General features: G+C 39.2%; 1 long non-coding RNA gene across 1 annotated transcript; it reads right to left on the reverse strand.

Annotated features, from left to right (window-relative positions):
• Positions 1-4606: 4606 nt before the first annotated feature.
• LOC108640097 lies at positions 4607-21006 on the reverse strand. Its single transcript, XR_001920926.1, has 5 exons — positions 20476-21006; positions 19388-19462; positions 6524-6586; positions 5373-5500; positions 4607-4757 (listed from the first exon to the last, which is right to left on the reverse strand). It is a non-coding gene; the product is annotated as an uncharacterized LOC108640097 (long non-coding RNA).
• Between the last annotated feature and the right edge of the window lie 544 nt (positions 21007-21550).

Below are 21550 nucleotides of genomic sequence, written 5' to 3' on the forward strand. Positions count from 1 at the left end.
ATTCCAAAATGCTACGTACTGTATATGCACATCTCATGTTATTGGAAGACGCAAAGCTCCTTTGTTTTTTTTTTTTTTTTCTCGGAGGCTTTTCTTAGCTACGGTTGCACAATGACATTCTGACATCATGGAGGTCAATGCAGATACTAAAGTGCTGTCGTCTTTAAGGAGAAAATAATTTTGAAACATAAAACCAGCAGAAATAATAATTAAAAATATCACATCACCTACTTAATGGCTTTCTGTTACCTTCTGAGATTAATAGCGTGCATGTTGTTCAGCCGCTGCGTACGTTAAATTGGTATCACCCTCTGCAGAGACTGCAGTGTCAAAAAAGGCTTATTTTCTGGAAAACTTAAAAGCACAATAAAATATTTTGCATGAATAATGAAGAATATGCAAAGATAAAAACATTAAAAACTACTAATCTGATTTTTTTAAAATGCCTAATAAGCTAAAATGGTTCTGTTTTCATTGTCACTGTGTCTCCAAAGGGAGAATGAGAGAACCATACTGCAGTTTACTATAACCTGAATTACCTTCCCAGAAGGCTAAACCAGCAGGTGAGGTAAAACAAACCGTAAGATCTACCTGTTTAAAGAGTAGAATCTCCCCCACTATGTCAGTGACTTCTCTCAGCTCCCTCTCCCTCCACCTGTGAATACCGCAAGCTGATACCCAGCACGAGAACAGAATTGTGAAGATTAACGTGTTAGCTCTGAAAATATTTCACTGAAAGAATTCTTTAGGTAAATAATATTTATCATATGCATAAGAGAATAGAAATGGTTTCTGGCCAACTGCAGAAATAAACAGCTCCTTGTGAGGCCAGATTTGCCCAGAGAAGCGCTATCTTTCATTCGACCTGCCAATATGGCTGAGAAAGAAAGCAGCCAAATTTTCAGACACATATTCTTTCCCTAGGAACCTGTGTACCTTATGATTTATTTTTTTCTCTAAAAGAGCACCACTTTTTAAAAGTGAAGACTAATACCAAATATCGTGTTAAATCAGAAAATGTTGCACAGCAAAAACTAGGCTGCTGTACGTACGTATTCATTTCTTGTAAAAATCAGACAATCTGTTTTTGCTTCCCCCCCCCTTTCTTTTTTAATGATTAAATAGGTATCTGTTCAGTTTGGAGGTTTTTCTTTGGGAAGTTATTTGGCATTTTGTTCTCTTTCATTTTAAAGGCTGGGAATGAGATGATCCTAACAGTCAGTGCTTTAAAATATTCAGAATCCCCTTCCATAAATAGCACATCTGTCACAGAAAGGGAACCCAGCCAACAGAAAGGCAGATCAGACCAGCAAAAACAACTGCTATTGCAATGCATGATTACAAAATAAGTTAGGATTTTAGCAAGCCTTTATTTGTATTTTTGTTTGTTTTGAGCCTTTTTAATTAAGAGCTGTCTGATGCCACCATATATCACCTTTAAATTAAGAATATTAAATATAGCTTAGTTTTGAGGTTTATTTAATGTTCATCTCCTAGTTAAATGTATACTGTCACGTTAGTCATGCCCTGTTTAAAACCATGGTGAAAGCTCCTATAGATTTCAAGAAGGGAAGATTTGAGCTGTATTAGCAGTTTGTTAAAGTATGATATTATTATTTCAGAAGCCAGTGATAGTTTTGTATAAAGACAGTAATTTTCAGCAGAAGATTGATTTCTGCGGAGTCTCGCAACAAATATGTCTGCTCCTGCATTCCTGAGGTCAGCATTCTTAGTCTCCCAGAGAAGTACTGCTCTGGGACAGACACAGCAAGGTGTTTTGGCTTGTGTGATTTAGGAAACATTAATAGCCTGCTGGCAGTGAACACAGCAGAGGAATAAACATCTCACACTGAACAGGGGAGTGAGTCTGTCGAAATCTTTATGCATACTTCTTGCTTTAATGGGCAATTTTCAGTGCTTAATAATAATTTTGCAGGCTTAAATTTGTAATGATTTTGCTTCAAATTCAACATCAGTTCAGAAAGCAGATTCTTCATCCTTCTACAGCTTCACAATACATGCCATGGTAGATAAACAAATTCAAAAAGTTGCATTTGTAAGTTGCACAAAGTAGGCCAAATTTTTCAAGGTAGAGATATATTCATATTTTATGTAATTTCTCACTCAGCAACTTGGATTTAAGCTCTAACATGATTTGTGCCAAAACTGTTCCAGTCCCAAGGCATTGGCTCGCTTGAGTCCTGACTTCAAAATTCCCTGCCTCTGCTGGGCCAGGAGTGTCTCTGTCCATGCTATGAGCTTGTGTCACTTCTTTATTCAATCAGCTTAAAGTCAGGCTATTTCTTATATCCTCACTGGATCTCACAGGCCATTTGTGCTGCAGCCTTTCCCAGTTTCAAGCATCCTACTTGTAAACATGCTTCCTCTTCCTTTATTTATCATCACTTATCTCTCCTCACATACTATAGCTTATCAAAATTGGTGAGGAATGAAGACTTCCAGCATCACTTTATATTGCATCATCCTCCTTGTGGTACATGGTTTCTTAGAGGAAAAGTCCTAGTCCTTCACATCAATCATTTGGCAAAAGGAGATAGGGTGTGGAAAGAAAGACACATAAAGTCCCTAAACCTGTACTGATTTTTGTCTCAAAAGTATTGCCACACCTTGTCTTCCTAAGAAGGAAATACAAAGGGCAGTCGGGTAGGCTGGGAACTCTGCCAAGCACCAACCTTGTAGCAGTAAATATCTGGATGAAGATTAGGAGACTTTGAGAAAAAAAGTGACAAACACAGTTTTATACAGACCAGTTCACTTCTGTCTTTATTCAACACACGTCCAAGCTGGACCAAGGGAATAAACTGTGCCTCTAGCTATAGGAGAAATGCTGGATGTGAGAGATGTGCTTAATAGTAATGAGCATGCTTAATAAATGAATGAGCAAACATACATACACTTGGGTTCATTGACAGCTTAGTACTTACAGTTTTGGTTTTGTTTGTTTCTAAAATAGTTTGTCAAGTAAATGAGCAGCATATGGAAGTCAAAGGATAGAATCAACCCTGGCCCTCAAGAAACTGTAGTGAACTACTTGGTGATACAATCCCTGCAAAGCAATGACAAGGGGTCATGAAGCACAGCTGGGAATCCAGGGTGGATGTTAAAAGGCATACCAGAATCAGCTACAGCCTTTGAGCAAACTTGCTCTTGGAATGACTCTTTCAGCCTCTGAATTTAGCTGTAATCAATTATATTTGTCTCTTCATTCCACTATTGCCATTGCAAAAAACACATCGTTGGTGAATACTCAGTTTGAAATTAAGAGTTATTTTGGAAAATTAAAAACCCACACCCTTTATTATGAACTAAATTTCTCTGACCTAACACATTCAGGAAGGCATCCCTATACCCAGGCATTCAGCCTAGTCATTAACTTGCTGGTCAAATGCCTTCTGTCCCAAATCCTACTGCTGCATCCTACATGATTTAGAAGCTACCTTCTTCAGCACTAAAGCTCCACTTTGGGCTGTAGAAAAGAAGGGGATGGAAAGGAAAAAAGGACTCATGATAGAACCTCCACAGTCTGCCTTTCTAGAGCCAAAGTAAAGCACATTTGTACCTGACCCAGCCAACATGCCCTGGACTTCCATTTGTGTACACAGGGAGCTTAAGTTGCCCCAAGGATACAGACTGACTCAGTTGAGTGCTGACAGTTTTCCAGACTTCCCCACAATTCCTTCTGTGGCTCTGTATGGCTGAACAAAGTCTTCCATTATTTGCCAGGACAGAAAACAATTGCTCTTAGTTATTCCTGTAATGATTTACACACCTTCATTTTTAATTGTCACACTCCCATAAACAGGCCACCAAAAATAATATGTAAGCGGTCTGAGATGCTGTTCCTGTTAGATGGGGTTGAACAAAAAGCAGAGCAGCATTTAAAGGCAATTCCTTTTATAAAAGGCAAATACAGAGACTCTACAAAAATAGCAAGTATCTGAATATTCTGAAATGTAATCTGAGATAGTCCATTGTATCAATGTGTTATGAACATGCATTATGGGCATGCCTAAACTGCAGGATCACAGACAAGCCATGTACTAAGATATATTGAGGTACCAAATGGGGGTTTTTTGTGAAATGCTTCTAACAGCCACTTATAGTCTAGTACTCTATACCATAAAATCTTTAAGGATTAGAACACCTGGGATTCACTGTAAACAAATGGCAAAGAGAATTTCTTTAAAAACTGTAATACTATCCATAGAATCTGAAGAAAGTGATGCCTTTATAGATATTTGTGCTCACCTTTACAGTTGTATTTTTGTATTTTCTGTGTAACATGACACTCAAGGTAGTTAGCAATAATAAGTGGCTTTGCCTTGCTTTTTCTCAGAATAGTGCTTTAATTACTGATAAGTGTAGTCCTCTCCATCTAATTCTACTTCCTTAGGCCCTATTTGCTTTCTAAACTGTTGCCAGACACTATGACAAAGGTTTCAAATTTCTGTCTCTTATCACTCCAGGCTAATTCACATGATTAGTGAATTTAGGTATTGTATTTTTATCAATTTTACTTTGTTCTTATCAATTCTATTTTTTTCTCTACTAAATGGCACAACTTGCTTGATGCCCATACCTGCACTTTTCTTGTGCTTCCCTTGTGTTGATCAGCACATCCATGTTCACATCACCTATTTCTTCTCTTCCAGTTTTATGGGGCAAACTTTTCTTTTAGAGAGTAAGAGACTCAAAGATTTGATATGGAAAGAGGCTTCACTCAGTCACATAAAATCCTGTAGAGAGATTACAGACATTTAAGCTGAATCATTCTCAGCAGTACTAGGCAGTAGACAAGAAGAGCAATAAGAATTAGGTTGGAAAAAAGTAGGTTGGAAAAAAAGTAGTTTCTCGAAGCAGTCAACATAAAATCTATTCAGCCATTTTACATTTTCAAATCAGCAAAAAATTTCCTTTTATAAACACATGATTAAAGTTAATTCTGAAACATATAACTTTTAGAAGAATCAGGTCTGTGAACATAATCTCTCTCTCAATAATTGCTTTTTTTTTCCCCCTGTAAAGCTTTAGTAGGGACTGTCCAGCTATTTTGAAGAACAGACAGGATGAGAATAACACACATTTCTCATTATCAAAAATAGTAAGAAATCATTTTTGAACAGTGCAAGTACTGGAACAAGCAGGGGTAGGAAGCTGGAGTATGTCAGCAGAAGAGAAAATGTTTTGAAAGTTCCAAGAAAACTGTTTAGCATTTGATAAAATAAAATGTCACATAACAGGACAGCGAAATCTCATTTCCTTAAACCCATGTGTATAGATGACTGTCTCACAGCTCCAAACAGTCTAACAAATGTAGAACCAATGCAACCAAAAATCCATTTCAGACTTACATGCTCAAGCTCAGCTGTTCATTATGCTGCTAAATGTGGGCTGTTCTTTGAGGGCTGTAGATCTGCTTGAACCATTTCTCCCAACCAGTCCAGTTGTGAAGCTTCTTCCTTCATTTTTTCATCTGCTCCTGACAAATGGGAGAGAAGTTCTAAGTGAGTCTTCCCACTGTCAACCTGGTATGTGTAATCAAAACCCCAGAGCATTAACTCTGAACCCCAGACTACTGAACTTTTCCTCAGTGGTATTGACTGAGATTTGTCTACTGCCACTCCCTTACACAGTTGTGACTGTTTATCTTCCTGACCACACAGGCACCTCATTTTAGGAAAGCTGCACAAATCACAGCTCTCTGCAGTCTGAACTAGTTCAGCTGGAACTGAGGTCAGTGTGAGGTCCTGTTTAAAAAGCTTTCAGTCCTAGATCACTTACAAAATTACATAATTTCTCTTTGCACAAATTCCACAGCTCTTCCATGTTTCAAAACTGAAACTGTTCTGATGGTCTGAATGAATCAGGAAGATAAATTCACACACTAACAGAAAGTTGTATCCCATTAACTCCTTGGGATTTCAATGAAATTTAGGAGCTGGTGAGCAATGGTAGTGCTTTGTTAGAGTGCAGTAGTACAAAAGGCTCTATTAACAATAATAATACACTTTTACAGCATGTTTTATCCAACAGTCTCAGAGATCATTACAAACATTAATTGAGCCTAACTATAGCCTGTAATGAATTAGCATTATTATGCTAATTTTATGGATGGAAAGAGAAAAAGGCAGAGAGGTTAAATGATTCACTCAGGAACCCATAACCACGTGCTCAAGTGGGTTATCCCAACCAAGAATTGCTGACAGACAAATGCAAGTGAGATGTCAGATACAAACATTATAAAAGGCTTCCAAAACCATGACATAATTGCTCTGAGGAAGTGCTCACCAGCAAGGAAATAGTGTTACTGTGGGCTTACAGCAGGTAAATTTCTTTCATTTGTTCTTTTATTTTGAAATTCTCTCTGGACCTTTGCAAGATCATTCATAAGCACCAAGAATTTCTTACTGGTTATGTTGGTTTACCCAGATACATACCTAAAAGTGGGAGGATATTTTAAATAATGGCCATGAGGCCTGAATCACTCATCTGTGTTACTCACATCAGTTATAACTTCCAAGAAGAGGACAACATGACTGCATCTGCTTTTCTTTAAAACATCAAACTGGATATAGAAAAGAGGACAAAACAGTTAAAATAATAAATTGCCTCTCCAAGAACCATTCCAATCTCCTTCAATATTTTCAGCTCTTAAAAAAAACCCCACCAAACAACAAACATTTAAAAGCTGGTCTGGACTCCTTTCCTTATTGAATATCCTGGAAAACACTTAATCTGGCACTCATTAAGCTTAGTCTGATTTAATATAGCTCACAACAAGAGGTATAACAGGTGCATCTTTACCAAGCATCAGGGACTCTATTCCAGACAAAAATAATCCTTAGCCTTTCTTCCACCCTTTGTACCATTCATCACTTGCTCCTTACTTACACTGGCAGTTTGTTTCATGTGCCTGCTTTGTTTTACTACCCTTTAGACTGCTTTTTCAATTATTCCTAATATGTCCATGATATTTGATAAATTTTGCAACTTCGTAAGTTTCTAGAATACCACAATCTTTATGCAAATGTATCTTGTTAGTCTCAAAACAAATACTTTTAATTAAGTCCTCATTATTAATGGCAGAAGAAAGCAAATGTTCTTTTATGAATATCCAACAATAAGTAACAAGTAATTAGTGAAATGTATTTTTCCTCTAAAACATACAGAATAAATTCTTGATTATTACCATTTTCTCCTTCATTAATCTTCTTAAAGGTTTCTTACCTGCTGATGTTGAAGATGCCTTTTATTTGCTGGGCAGTTCTGGCTTTATCAGTTTCTACGAAAACTTTTCCTTCTTCCTCATTAAATAAAAGTTAAATTAGCATAACATAGGAGCTGGACACTATAGACATAAGCAAATCCAGACTAATTAACTGCAGTGCAAGCTTATTCTCCATTTCCAGCTAACCACCATTTTCCCTGTTAGCAGTATGGTCAACAGTGAGAGCTTTCTCTTGGAGATTTCACTTAGTGCCTTAAGAATTTCCTCAGTTAACATCTTCTGAACACTGCTGGTTCAGGTATAGCAGTTACAATATTACTTCCATGCTGGTTTTGACAGAAGAGGACATTTGGAAAGAACAATCAAAATGCTGGGCAGTAGAAAACCCCAAAAACTCCAATCAGTACTAAATGGGCTCATCATCAAACAACTGAGTGGGCAGAGCCAGGTGCAGAACACTTCAGTTTTGACCGTCTCCTCGTTCACTATGAACTGAAAGTAAACCCTGTGACCAGCACCTTTGGGTCTACATAAATGTTTTTGCTGCTTTGTTTAATAAAGGCCTAAATAAGCACAGCTCTGTCTGCATTGCCAGTTGCAGGATGTAAGTGCAGCAGCACCTTCCTGCCTGAGCTAGTCTGGGCAGTGACAGAAAGGAAGACACGTCATCATCGCTCACTTCAGCCTAGGCCAGTCCCAAGAATTCCCAAGATCCCAGATAGACCCCTAACCTTGGTGATCTTCCAGACTTCCACAAACACTTGAGGCTGAAGATGCGTCAGCCAGTCTTCTCAACACAAGTTGCTTGTTCCTTCCTCAGGTAACAGGGTCAATCCATTCCTTCAAGAATTAACTGCATTACTTTTCTTAGTCCTGGTTCACTGCCTTGCTGCACAAACACTTGTGCTGGCACAAGGAAGAAGGGTTGGAACATATACCTGTGGCTGGGGAGGTGGTGTGACTCCCTCTTTTGGGAGGTGGTGGAAGAACTAACACCACCTTCATTGTTCCTGCTACCTCTTAACACAGTCTTGTAATTAGTTTAAACTGGTAGGAGCCAGTCAGAGATGACACTGCTCCCAGTGCCGGGTCCTTGTCAGGGCCGGCTGCTCCCCAGGGACAGGGAGATATATCACAGCAAGCAGAGCAGATGGCTCACCAGACACCATCCTACTCTCCTAAAATAAGGGAGCAGGGTAGGCTAGGGACAGTAGCCACGGCCAAACTAGGTCATCAAGCAAGCTCGTGGCAATGAGGCAGGTCCAAGGTCAGGCTGAGCAGTCAGTCTGCAGGTCAGGGTCAGACACAGGTGGGTCTGTGATGCCAGAGCAGGGCTGAGGTCAAGCAGGAAGCGGCCCAGCCTTGTGACCACCAGCCAGGACCACAGTGACAGGAAAGAGAAAAGATCGGGCTGCGAAGTCAGTCCACAGGTCTGAGGCCAGAACAGTCCACAATGACCCAGATCAACAGGCACAACCTACAGACAGGCACGGGTATGGCCGTGGTAGAAAAAGGTACAGCTGAACTTAAATAGAGCCTCTGGGCCCACGGGCAGGGGTGTGGGGGAGGCAAATAAAAGCTTATTAGTGCCATCAAGGCCTTGACAGTTCTACTCTTTCCTCTTCCTTGCGTCCTGTTCCTCCCACCCTCCTTAAGCCTTAGTGCTTGTGAGGCTGCATGAGGAGCCAGATCAGTGAAGTGCAAAAACGAACTGTCTTTTGGTAAGGTTATTTCTGGTTGTCTTAGTGAGCTTATTCATCTCCCTACGCTGCAGTATGAACACTAGAACTGGGGGTGTGGAGGCAGCTGGAACATGTGGCTCAGGGCTGAGAATCAATAGATGGTGGCAGATGTGGCAGTGTGGTCCAAATGGGGACTATGCCACTTGTGAAACTGTACTCAAAGTCTTCTGGAATTTCACACTGCAATCACCTCCTAATTTAAGAGCAGGTGTGTTATTGCAAGTGTCATTGCTCACAAACATCATTATGGAATTGATTCTGTTAGTTAATTTAAGTTTTTATTTATATAGCTCTACTAGATGATCTACATGCAGCTGGACTAGACGGTTGTTATGGGTCCCTCCCAACTGAAGTATTCTATTCTACAGACACAGCTGTGGGTGTACTTGTATTTGTCTAAAAGTGCTAGAGAACACTCACTGTCTCTAAGAGCGTAGTCTGGAGAAGAAACATTAAAATAAAGGAGAACCATTCCCAAGGAAGAAGAAAGGGAAAAGAAAACAATGTATTTTTTTTAAAATCAGAGCTTGTTTTTTCTTTCCTCAGTGTAATAACCCAGCAATGGAATGCAAATTAACATTCATGGGTTTTTTAAACAATAGCCTTTGTGTTCTGAACCACACTGACAAAGCAGAACAATCCAAGCAAAACATGATCACAAAATCTTTTGCCAGCAATGTGCTAGCCAGTTTTGTTGCAAACATCTAAAGCTGCGAGGGAATCTGTTTTGGAAAGTAATAAAGTAAGTGTAGCTTCTTTTTACTCAGCTGAAAATCTATTTTTTTTTTTTCTCAAGCTGAATTTCAAACTGTTACATCACTGCAAATTCCATTAAGTCAGTACGGTCCTAGGCTCTAGGCCCAGGAAGCCAGGCTGAATGTATACCAGCAAGGGCAGAACTCAATTTCCAGGATTTTTGTTAAAAATTAAGCAAAAATCACCCTGCTCCACTGTCAGAGACCTGACTATTCACTGTGCTTGCAAATACAGAGAACAGGATGTATCACCAACACCTATTGCCTTCTGGTTTGAAGACACTGAGAGAGAATACTCGTGATATACATGGTGCCAGCTTGACTTCCAAGTGGAAACACCAAAAGTTAAAAATACATGTAAAAGCATGCTTTCTCCTGAGAAATCTAAAATTCTAAAAAACTAATTCTGTGATTGCAGTTATTGCTGGCAGATGTCTGCTCCTGTGGAAGAGAACTTACCTGCTGCTCTGTTAAACTGCTGTGTAGCCTCTATTTAGACCAAATCACTGTTCCCAATCCAAATGTGTAAAATCTCCCAACCTATCTTTACACATAGGCAGAACCACACTGCCTAAGAGACCTTCCTGGAACTAGTGTTGAAAAGATTTGCAGGATGGTAGAACATTTGTAGTGAAGGTGTTGTGAATGAGTGGTCTCTTGGTATGTTGGCAATATAGTATAGCAAACTTGAGAGTTCACTGGCTCTGAGAGATTGTCCCACTCAGAGAAGAGGACAGAAAAATACTAGTGGGATGTCAGATACATCACAGTCCACTGTGGTCCAGGAGAGCTCAAAGTGTCTCACTTAGGACCATTGTTTATGGGATCTCAGGAGAGTTGCCTCTAGTCATAGTAATTTTCCATCCTGGTTGCAATTAGGGTCAGCAATTTTCTTTGAAAGAGTGATAATAAAAATGTTGTTCCACTCAAGTTGTTATTTTAGCAAGACAAGTTAAGTTTCCAAGGCTGTTCATTAAAAACCAGGAGCTTGTTAGCCAATGTAAGCTCCTGGAAGCAGTGTTTCTGGTAAGGTCAAGAGGACCTTAGTCCAGGTGCTGTTCATCAAGGCCGAGGCCTAACAAGCATTTCTGAGATCAGAGCGTGGCCCAAGGAGGGGGGGAAGATGCACTGCCACAGAAGGCAAGCTTGGGTATACGCTCCAAGGTGTGTCTGTCTACATCCTCTGAAATGATAACCATCAACAGCTGTCACCACTGTGAAATCCTCTGTGTAAATCACAGAAGATATCCTCTGCATTAGCAGTGGAGAATATATGAATATCATAGCCAGCAGTAACAATCGTAAGTCAGTGAAGGGAAAAGGATCACCACAAGGACAATTGGTTTCTATGTGTCTTTCTTCCACACAGCATGTGGTTCTCAGCCATCTCTAGGCTGTGGTTACTCACTGTGGGTAAGCAGGTTGGCTGCTGCTGCTGCTGTGTGAGGTTCTCTGCTGCTATAAAATGGATCAATGCAACTGGACAAGTGCATAGGAAGAGCAGGGACAAAACAGCATACTGTGCATTGTGCATTTAAAGCATAAAACCACAATAAAGCCAAAGTAGCAATTTTAGAACTCTCATAAGGGATAAGGGGAAAAAGTCAGAAATTATTAACAGCCCTCATGAGTTCTTGCCTACTTGACAAGGATTCCACTGGCATTACCTCTCACTTTGAAAAAGTACCCCTTACTTTGAAAAAAGGATTCAATGATTCTGGAATGTTTAGCATCTTGTTAAATATAACATGCTGAGTATATTTGTTTGAAAAGGTCTGTGGTTGCCTTAGCTTGTGATCTCTAATCACCTTACTATGATTAAACTGCATAACATCTGGTATTATCTAAACGTTTATCAACTGGAATTTAACTGCAAACTCTGCCTTTAAAAGATACCGACATTGGTATGGTTATAACAGCCACCATAAATCTGCATTAATGATCTACTCCCAGGGCTGTAACCCTAAAGAAGCCATAGAAAGAGAAAACTGAGAACTGTTTCCTGGTATACAGGACCTAAGACCCTTTGCCAGGGCAATAAGTGCTTGTGAACAAGACACTCAGAAGAGAGACCCCCTCAATCATTCACTTGTGTTACCAAAATTCTGTAGAGACAAGAGTTTCCACCAGTGTTCAGGTTTCAGTTTGCAGTTATTCTAAATCTGGGCCTGTATTTGCAGTGCAGTTAAGTGATACTCAGACCAATTCATGCTGTGTTACTCCAGCCCTCACACGACAGCACTTTTTTCCATCTGTCAGCTCGGACTTTCCCCACCTCCCTGCAGCAGGACTCTTCTCATCTTCTCTCTCCTCCCCTGCTTCAACACTGTGCATAGCAGCGTGAAATATGAAAAGCAGCAGGATTTCAATTTATTTTTAGTGGGAAAAAATTAGTAATTAAAAGCCACATATTTGTTGTTTTATTTTCTATTATTTGTCTGAATTAACATTTAGCTTCCATTGCTAATATGGATCCTATGGTATTACATAGTTTGTTCTCATATTTTTACATAGCATTCAGTGATGTTAAAATGTGTACCTCTCTAGAAGGCCTGTTCAGTAGGTGTGAATGTGCTCTTCAGAGTTCCTGTGTTGTTTTTGACATCCTGTGACGTTTCCTTCACTGCACTCTGGGTTTAAACAAGCGCGATCCCAGCGCGGGCTCAAAGGCAGCCCAGCCCAGCCCAGCCCAGCCCAAAACCCCGTGGTGGCCACTCCAGGCACAGGCAGCACCAGCCTCCCAGTCTGGCTCAGCTTGCACACAAACCTCAGGCCATTTCTTTTTGCCAAGTCATTACTGGGATACCATTCTCTCCTTATGCTATACTGCGAGGCAGGAAAATTTTTTCCCCCTCTCATACCTAACATTCAGGGCTCATTCCAGCTGGGAAAGTGGAACTCGTTATCAGCTGGCTTTAGTTTTCAGTCCCTGGGCTGTACTTATGACAGTATTAAGCTAAAATAAAGGCCAAGCTGAAAACATCTAATCTGCTGCCTGATCACGGAAGAGACTGGCAAGTGGTTGGGCTCATACTTCCTCATTTTTTTTGTACTTTAGGTTACAGTGGAGGATCTCATTGGCTCATCTAAACTCACTGCTAAACAAGCAGTCTTTTTCTCCTCCTTCTTCATCTGATTGCTGGATCTGCAAAAGTAAGGCCTTATACACAAGGCCACTACTTTCAAATTTAAATGTCACAAGTTAAGCATGTCAATATGTAGTGAATGATACAGTAATGCAGCAGTTACTGAAACTTTATCCTGAAGTACAGTGCAACTTTTTTTCCCCTCATCATAGTATCACGGGACAGGATTTGGGATCCTATTACTAGAAAGAGTATTAGCATTTATTTGAAAATGATTTTTAGCTTCAGAGATATATATCAAAGCATCAGGATATGCTTTACCCTGAAAGGTTAAAAGGCAAGTGAACACCAGATTCACTTCCCTTCAGTTTTATAATAATTTAAATACTGACAGTTCATTGATTTTATGAATGGGTCTGTCGGGGTTGACAATGCTGGAAAAATTTTCAACAAAAAATTAGTCTAGTTCTTCAGATTTCTATGTCTAGGTATCTTCTCTAAATACAAAACCTCAAAGATTTAATTAGCTTTACTTCACTCCAGAAGGCATCCTCTAGACTTTCCGGGAATACAGTGAATGTGGGGAAGCAAGAGGTAAAAAGATATTCATGTCCTCCCCTCAAGTACACTTTTAGAGGTCCTAAAAGAACAATGTATCAGCATGGTTAGGTCAAGAACTCATTGCTTTAAATAAATAAACAAAAAGATTTTGTGTTCCTACTTTTTGACATATTTCAGAATTCAACAGTAAAGGGGGAAAAAATCACAAAAAAAATGGTAGCTCACTAAAATCTTAATAAAACTTAATTGTTCTAAATGTAACGAGTAAAGACAAAATAGTGTGCATATTTTCAGATATTAAAAACAGTTCCAAAACTTGGTTCTGCAAGTTGATTTTGCATTTGGAAAGGCTGTAATAGGAACTTACTCTACTGCTGTTATTTTCCTATCTAACAGTGGTTACCTTCAGATGGATTCCATCATATTCTCTATAATCATCATTTTTACTACAGCCCAGTGAAAGTAGGTTTTCATTTCTTTTAAAGTAAATCCTGGTTTAGATCTCCTTTGGCAAACCTGCAGCATTCCCAGATGGCAGCTCATACTCCTCCTTCTGCCAGATCTTGTTTCATAGTAAGCTTCATAGTAGTAGGGTAATAATAATAAGGATATGAAAATTGTTAAAGGAGTCAACCAGTACAACTTCCTTTAAGTTCCAGCCAGTGCCATAAAAACACTTTGTGCAGGATATCCAAGTCTTTCTTTCTTCTTTATTTTACAGTGCTGACGATCATAATTTTTAGAAGGTGGAAGAATTAGAGTTTTACATACAGGATCAGTCACTCAATAAACTAAATAGCTGCTGTGTCAATAGAGTTGCATGTGGTAAGTGCCTGTTGAATAACTTGGTTTGCAGCTCTTTGTTTCTCTGACCATCAACCACAGGTTTAAAATATAGTGCAAATAATAAAATAAGAAAAACTGTAAAATAGTGTTTTCAGGGTGTCTTCCAACAGCTGTTATCAGAAGTAGCAGAAGATGCAAATTCATTTGCAGTCCATGAATAATAATAGTTTTTCTGACCTTTTTATTTGACTTATTTAAATGGCCATCGTGTTTTTCTTCTCTGCAGAAGAGGCAGTAGTTAATTACAGTGATGATTATAAGAACTACAATTAAGACAATTCCAGCTGCTCTGACAAAAGTAGCTCCAGGCAAGGTTGGCTATGAGGTTCTGTTTTAAATATATCTTGAGGTCTTTCTTTATGCCTTCTAATAGTAATAGGCAAATAGCTTTGCTGATAGTATGTATCTGGCACTTAGTATGACATAATCTGCTCTGAATGTCAAATATATAAACAGATGTCAGTTCTGAGCAGTATTTAAGATAAAATTTTAGTCAGCAGGATATGATTTTCATTTAAACATAAATTTACTTTGCCAATTGTCACTAGCAACTTTAAAAAAACCCCACATATAAAAAATACGTAAGTATAAATGTTATGTGCAGAGTCTTTGAAACTATTCTGTTGTAAGCATCAGTTCTCCACAGAAGTTTAGCTGTCTCAGAGCCTTGTATTTCTGCTATTTCAGTGTCTCCCCAACCTCTAATATTCTCTTAACTGTATCTAAATGCAGAATCTTTTAAATGCAGTCTTAAATTCTGGGTTTCCTTGAGGTAACTTGCAATTTATTCTGTACATGATATTCAGACATCTTTAATAGATGCTCCTGCATTTAACCAAAGTATACATTACTGAGAAGACTGAATTTAATAATTGAAATTGAGAACCAAGACAAGCACTCAAAGCCAGGTATTTCAGAGGCAACAAAAATTCTGCAAATGAACTAAGGAGTCTCAGCTTTGTCTGTGTGACCATCAGTTAAGAAAGTACATATGTACACAGATACCACAGTTTAAGCACTTCCAAAGCAGTTGGGTAGTTTCAGAGCATAAGTCCTGTTTTTGGAAGTCACACAACAACTTTGAGGGGAGCTTTCACTTTGCCCATGGCTACTGTCACTCAGCTGTCAGCCATAGGCTCACTACTGACAAGCAGGTTTCCAGGCTGCTTCTGAAAGTGCAGCCGTAAAATTAAGCACTCTATTAGAAATTGTTAGCCACAGAATTAATGTATTGCAGACTAAGCATTTTAAAAGGAGAGTGTTAGCCACAGAACTCATGTATTTTAGTAAGGTTGGAAGTTCTCAAGGGCAAGTTTATAATTTCTTGTAAAGATTCATTACAGGCAAGAATTTCGATAAAACAGAGACGGATGGTTGCACCTGTGGAGAGGCTGATAAAAGTGAGAAAGAAGATGAAACAGCCCCGACAAGACTGGGTTTAGGCCTTGAACCAGGTCCAGAAGGCAGGAAACCACGCCAGAACCAAGGAGTCAAGAGAAACACAAGCGATTTGAGGGGGGCCTACTGTGGGGGAGAATGGGGTGGGACAGATGAGGTAATCTTTGAATCTGTAGTTAGAAAGCTGTATAAATTTATGAAACCCATGTGATTCGGGGTGCATCCTTTGGGATTTTTTCCAAAGCACCTGGTGCCATAGTAAATGTGTGTGCTTTTTGGCTTTCTGTACTCAGAATGAGTCTAGAGAGCTCCTGCTCTGACTTTGCAGCATCAGGAGCACAATGGCCTCATTCCTATTACAAGTAAGACCAGCCTGTGCTTGGTTGTTAGCAAACAATAAGCCATAACACAGGCCCTGCATAGAGTTTCTGACTTGACAAAGCTGCATGGCAAGATTTTACATAATTCACCTGCAGTTATCTTCTCCAAGAATACTTCTGAACACAGACAGACACATATGGGGCAGAGTCAGCATCTCCTTCCTGACTCTGCAAACTCACCAAAGTGACACACAGTCTCCATAGATACACGTGGCCTTTGGGCACTTGGAGAAGAGATAAGCATTTAAAACAATGACACATGCTGCAAAAAGCCTGGGGACACAGAGCATGGGAAGTTTATTTTGATGATTGTATCAGGTGAGACATTGCATATGTACTAGCTTTTCACAAAGAAGAGAAACATTGACGTTGTTCTTTTATTTAAGCAAAAGGGAAGGCAGTGGCCAGTGACTACAGCTTCCCTCCCAGGGGGCTGACTCACCACTTCCTGTCACCCTGCTAAAAAAACTAAGGCATCACTTCAGTTACAGCTCCAGAGCTTCAAACTACTCCACACAGCCCAGCTTCTGTTTTTACTGGAGCTCTGTGCAGTCACACAGCTTCAGTTCAGCACTGTCAATACTGGTGGCTGGAGCTATTTTTAAAAGGCACTGCATTGTCACAAATCAGCCTCCTGGTCTAATCTGTTTAGCAAATGGTGCATTTAGTTCCTTCATCCATATATATATGTATAAATGTATATATATGCAGCAGGCACTCAACCTTCCATTTGTTGTGTAGAATGATGAACTCATTGAAGGTATGCACTAAATAAGCAGAAAACTGCTATTGTTTTTGTTAGATTACTCAGAATACACATGGTAGAATTAAACTACTGACCCCTGTGGTTGTCAGGAGCCCTAGAAAGTCAACTTCATATGTGCATAAATAAGGAATGCTTTGCTTAGTCATTCATCTGTCAGTTGGTCATTTCCTATGTATGGGCAAAAGAAAACAGTGGTTAAAGGGTCTTCTCTACAGTTTAGATCTGTATGCTGATTTACCTTAGTCTGCAGGCATGGGGCCTGTTTGCACAAGTCTTTACCCACAACACACAGAAATCTTCATCTTGCAGATTTTCCAATATTACAAAAGCTTAAAGAATGTTAACACTGAATTTGATAAGAAATGAAACCTGTTTGTGCATCAGCAATGTTTATACATGAAGTTAAAGCTTCTGTTTAAAAGCACCACAGATTTCATTTGGACTTTTTAATTAGACTATCTACAAAAGTAAAACTCTTTCATTTTGGGACTTATGCAAAATAATAAACCCATTATATATGTTAGTTGTATCATTTCAGGCACTACCAATGGGCATTACACTGATAAATAAATTAGTAAAGATTTAAAGGAAATTAAAATTAGATTACCACTCTACCCTGTCTTATCCTTTCTTCTATAATTGCTACATTCATTGACTTTCAAGACTCCATACTAATTTTGACTAAGCATATTTGGAAATATTTAATAATCTGAAAGTGATGTTTAGTCACTGCGGAAACAAAAGGATTTATAATACTTTTATATTTAGTGTCTGAAGTGGTCTGGTAATGCAAACCAAAAGGAATACACACCCAGCAGAAGCAAACTCCACCCTCTCCAGAGGGGCAGTCCAGTCTGACATTCAGGACCCCTTATGCTCTTGCTGCTTAGCCTGTCTGGTGAAGTGTCTGTATCTCAGGAGCCTGAGGTGGTTCTTCCTGCAGGCAGGAATGCTGCTGTGTGACATGACAAGGAGCTCCCCTTTCCACAGTGGGGGCAGTTGTGCCAGCAGTGACTCTGTGCTGTCTGCTGGCAGTACCCAGGGGATTTCACCTACCTAAAAAGAGGCAGCTATGGAGTGTCACACATTTCAACCACTTTGTGCTCCAGAAATAAGCATCTCCTTATTCTGACAGCCCCATCGTATCCGACAGGCCCCATATGGATGTCTCGGGCAACTCAGGGTGGGGTTTTTTTAAAGACACTGAAGCCTCTATTTAGGAAACTGAAGTTCATCCCAAATAGCACCAAATAGCTCTGATTCTGGCCTGATTCTAATTGTAATCCTGGTACGGGAGAGCCTTCAAACAAGGAAAAATGTGGATTACAATGTAAGATCCAGGAAGGCATCACTTGATAACAGGCCAGACTGATGTTCAGATAAGGAACTTCAAAACTGTCTGTAATGTCACAAAGCTGGCTGCATCTAATCATATTGCACATTTGCAATATGCCTGTTGACTGTTCTGCCATGTATGAGCTACAGTACCAACACACCAGTAGGAACAACATCTTGTGGCAAGACAGGACTAATACAACTACTACATTGTTTAAAGACAATCATCTCTCTACAGTGCAAAAGTGCCTTATTTACTTAAATCTTGATGACATATTTCCTCCCAGAACTATTATATATGTACCCCAAATGTTCTGTTAGTTATGATCTAAACTCCTGATACCTAGGGGTTTTTTTGTTTCCTCTTGCCTGGGACCACTATGATCCTTCTCCTATGTCACAACAAAGGAAACCGAGCTGCCTAGAAGGATACCATCTGATTTCTTTACTGTGCCTAGATGCAAAAAACTACCAGAGACCAAAGTACATGATGCCAGAAAATGATGTATAATTCTAGCTAAAATAATGGACTCTCTTCCACTGAAGCCAAAGGGTACTGCTGGTTTCAATGGGACAGGACTGGCTTAAGATGGAAGTGTAGGAATTGATGCTGAATGCTTTCCAGTTTGTGTTGCAGTTTTATTCAGATTCATGAGAAAGAATGTTGTTAGCTATAGATAAAATGTTTAGATGGGACACATTCAAAAGTGTTTTGGTTTTGTACCAATGATCTATTCCAAAATTTAAGAAATATCATTTGAAGAAGGTTCACAATACAAATGGAGTATAGGAATATGGTGAACTTAAATCATGAGAATGATGAACTAAATATAATTCAGAAGTAGGAAAATTTTATAAGTTTGAACTTACTGAGGCAATAAAGACATATATGACTCAAATCTTAAGGAGCAGACTGCCTGAAGTCTCTTATTAAGAGTAATCTTCAAATATATCTTGCAGAGTTTAAGTATAAAAGCATATTTCTCAGAAATAGTTGTTTTTACTACTGAGATAAATAATCTGTGGTATTCCCATTCTTTTGATGTTTAGCCTACTGGGTATAGTTTCATTCTTTGAGTGTAACATAAACTGTAGTCTTAAAATCATCTCTTTATTGATAGGAATTTTATGTGGGGAATAACCAGACTTCTAGTTGGAAAACATGAATTTAAAAGAAAGACAGCCATTTCAACAGTACACTAATGCCTACCAACACCTGATAATTAAAGGATAGTAACTTGACTGTATATTCAAAAAAAGTTAACCCACCTTGTATTTTTTCTCTGTTGAAACTGGAGTAGTTCATGCATCTGTTTCCTTCTCCGTGTTGTTAAAATACTGCTCCTTGTAAAAGAAGAAGCAAAAGAAGCAAGAGAAATTAAAGAGAAGCTAAAATAAAGAAGTCACTTTAAAACCAAAATGTCTAGGATGTCATTACTTATTTAGAATGTGAGTCCTTGTGGAGGCATTTACAATTTTTTTATGCCACCACAGACTCAAAAAGTAATAATAAGAGATACAAATATTTAATAAATACAATAACCTCACAGCTATCATAGATTTAATGTGGCCTAAAATTTTAGAGAAACAAAGTAACAAAACTCAGATCCTCTTACTTATAATGCAAGTCTCCTAATTAATTAGTTGTGTTAAGGAGAATACCTGTTAATAGCCTAAGACATATTGTATACAATTTAGCTGCTCTGATTCACAGCAAAGGGAACATATACCATCATTGTCTTTTTTTTTTGTTGTTATTTGGGGAGGACATTTGATCCCTCTGTCAATATTCCTTGGGTTCCCAATATGTTTTCTAGCATTCCTCTCTGAAAACCTTACAAAAATCTTTCTTCCACCCAGGTAGAATAGGAAAAAAAAAAGAGCTTTTGATATGTTTCTTATGCCATGAATTATATAAACTATTTAATTGCATGTAGTTCACCTCACCTGTCCCTTCAGCCAACTTAAACAGCTCAAAGACAAGACTTCAAAGCTGTTTCAAAATTTTCTAAGAAATGTCTAAAAATATTTTAGAAATAAATCCTCCTTAATAATGGAATATTAAAAGTAATATGAGAAGGAACAGGAAATAGAATAGCCCATGGGAGATAGATTAACTGATTCTTACAAGGTCTATACTCAGTAAGGTAAGTATAGCCAAGCAAGATGAAAGCTGTGATTGAGCTCTACATCATTCTCACTGCTTATTTCTCAATTCTGCAGCTGAGATTGAATCACTGCTGTTTTTATGGAGTCCTATGGCCTTCCATTTGTCCAGGGAGGTTCAAGAGAGCATCTCCTAAATGCTGTAGAAATAAATACATATAAATAACAATTCAACTGAAAAACTAACTCACCTTTAATGAAAAATCCTTCCTGGGTCTCTCTTCATATCTTTTGAGAATCTCAAATGTACTTAGTGCATTTTAACTGTGGAAGAAAAACATAAGTGGCTTGGAAAATGTGGGTGACACAACCACAAAACCTCCATATTTTCATCAAAATTTTGGTCCCAAGCCTTAAAATGACAATAGTCTTTTCCCCAAAGCAGATGTTTATGAAAGTCCTAAATAATTAGCTGCAGCATGCCTTGCTGTGTTCAGGTTCACTACCAGCTGCAGGCTGGTATGTCATGTAGCAAACAGCAGCAAGCAGGGATGTGTGCACCAGGAATGACGAGAGCACTGGGCACAACGTGTCTGCCATCTTCTCTGACTTGCCCTCGAAAGTTCCTCCTTTGCTGTAACCAGCACAGATCTGCAGGCAGAATTTCCTTTGGCTGGTTCTTCATGCTGAGTGCACTGTGGGGCTGCCTCCATGCACAGGACCTGCTGAATCTGACCCATATGACTACAATGCACTGCATTTTGTTGATACTTCCCAGACAGGTCTTGTGACTTGAAAGGGGCTGCAACAAGCTTTCAGCAAGACAACAGTGGGTTTGCCAGCTTTGGGCTTTTTTTTTTTTTTTTGTATATAATTGTCTGGAATTGGGGTAATAACATACTGTGGTTGATGGAACAAATAGAACATGTCTGAGAAGCCATATTATTGCTATCTCTGAGAAAAAAACCCACTAGGCAATATGCTGCTTATTGCCAGCAGAGAGGATGGAGGCTCTGGATCTGTCAGGTTATTGTCCAGCTGAAGACTCTCAGGGTACCAGCACTACAAGCTGGGCTCTCGGGGTGGCAAAGACTGCAAAACTGGCATGGAGAATTGCAGCAACACCCAGCCATCTTCCAGCTAACACCCTACAAACATCAGCTTCCAAATGGTACATTAGCAACGAGAGCAACAACATGCAGGTTACATGGGGATGTGCTGACACAGTGAGTGGGTCTTTTCAGAGCCCAGTGCATTTGGGCTGGGCTGTAATTGGGGTTTGGTAGGTGCGCAGCAAAATCAGGAACTGCAATTTGCACCTCCTTG

This window comes from Manacus vitellinus, unplaced genomic scaffold, assembly GCF_001715985.3.
Source record: "Manacus vitellinus isolate BGI_N305 unplaced genomic scaffold, ASM171598v3 scaffold_29_pilon, whole genome shotgun sequence".
In the NCBI taxonomy this organism is placed as follows: domain Eukaryota; kingdom Metazoa; phylum Chordata; class Aves; order Passeriformes; family Pipridae; genus Manacus; species Manacus vitellinus.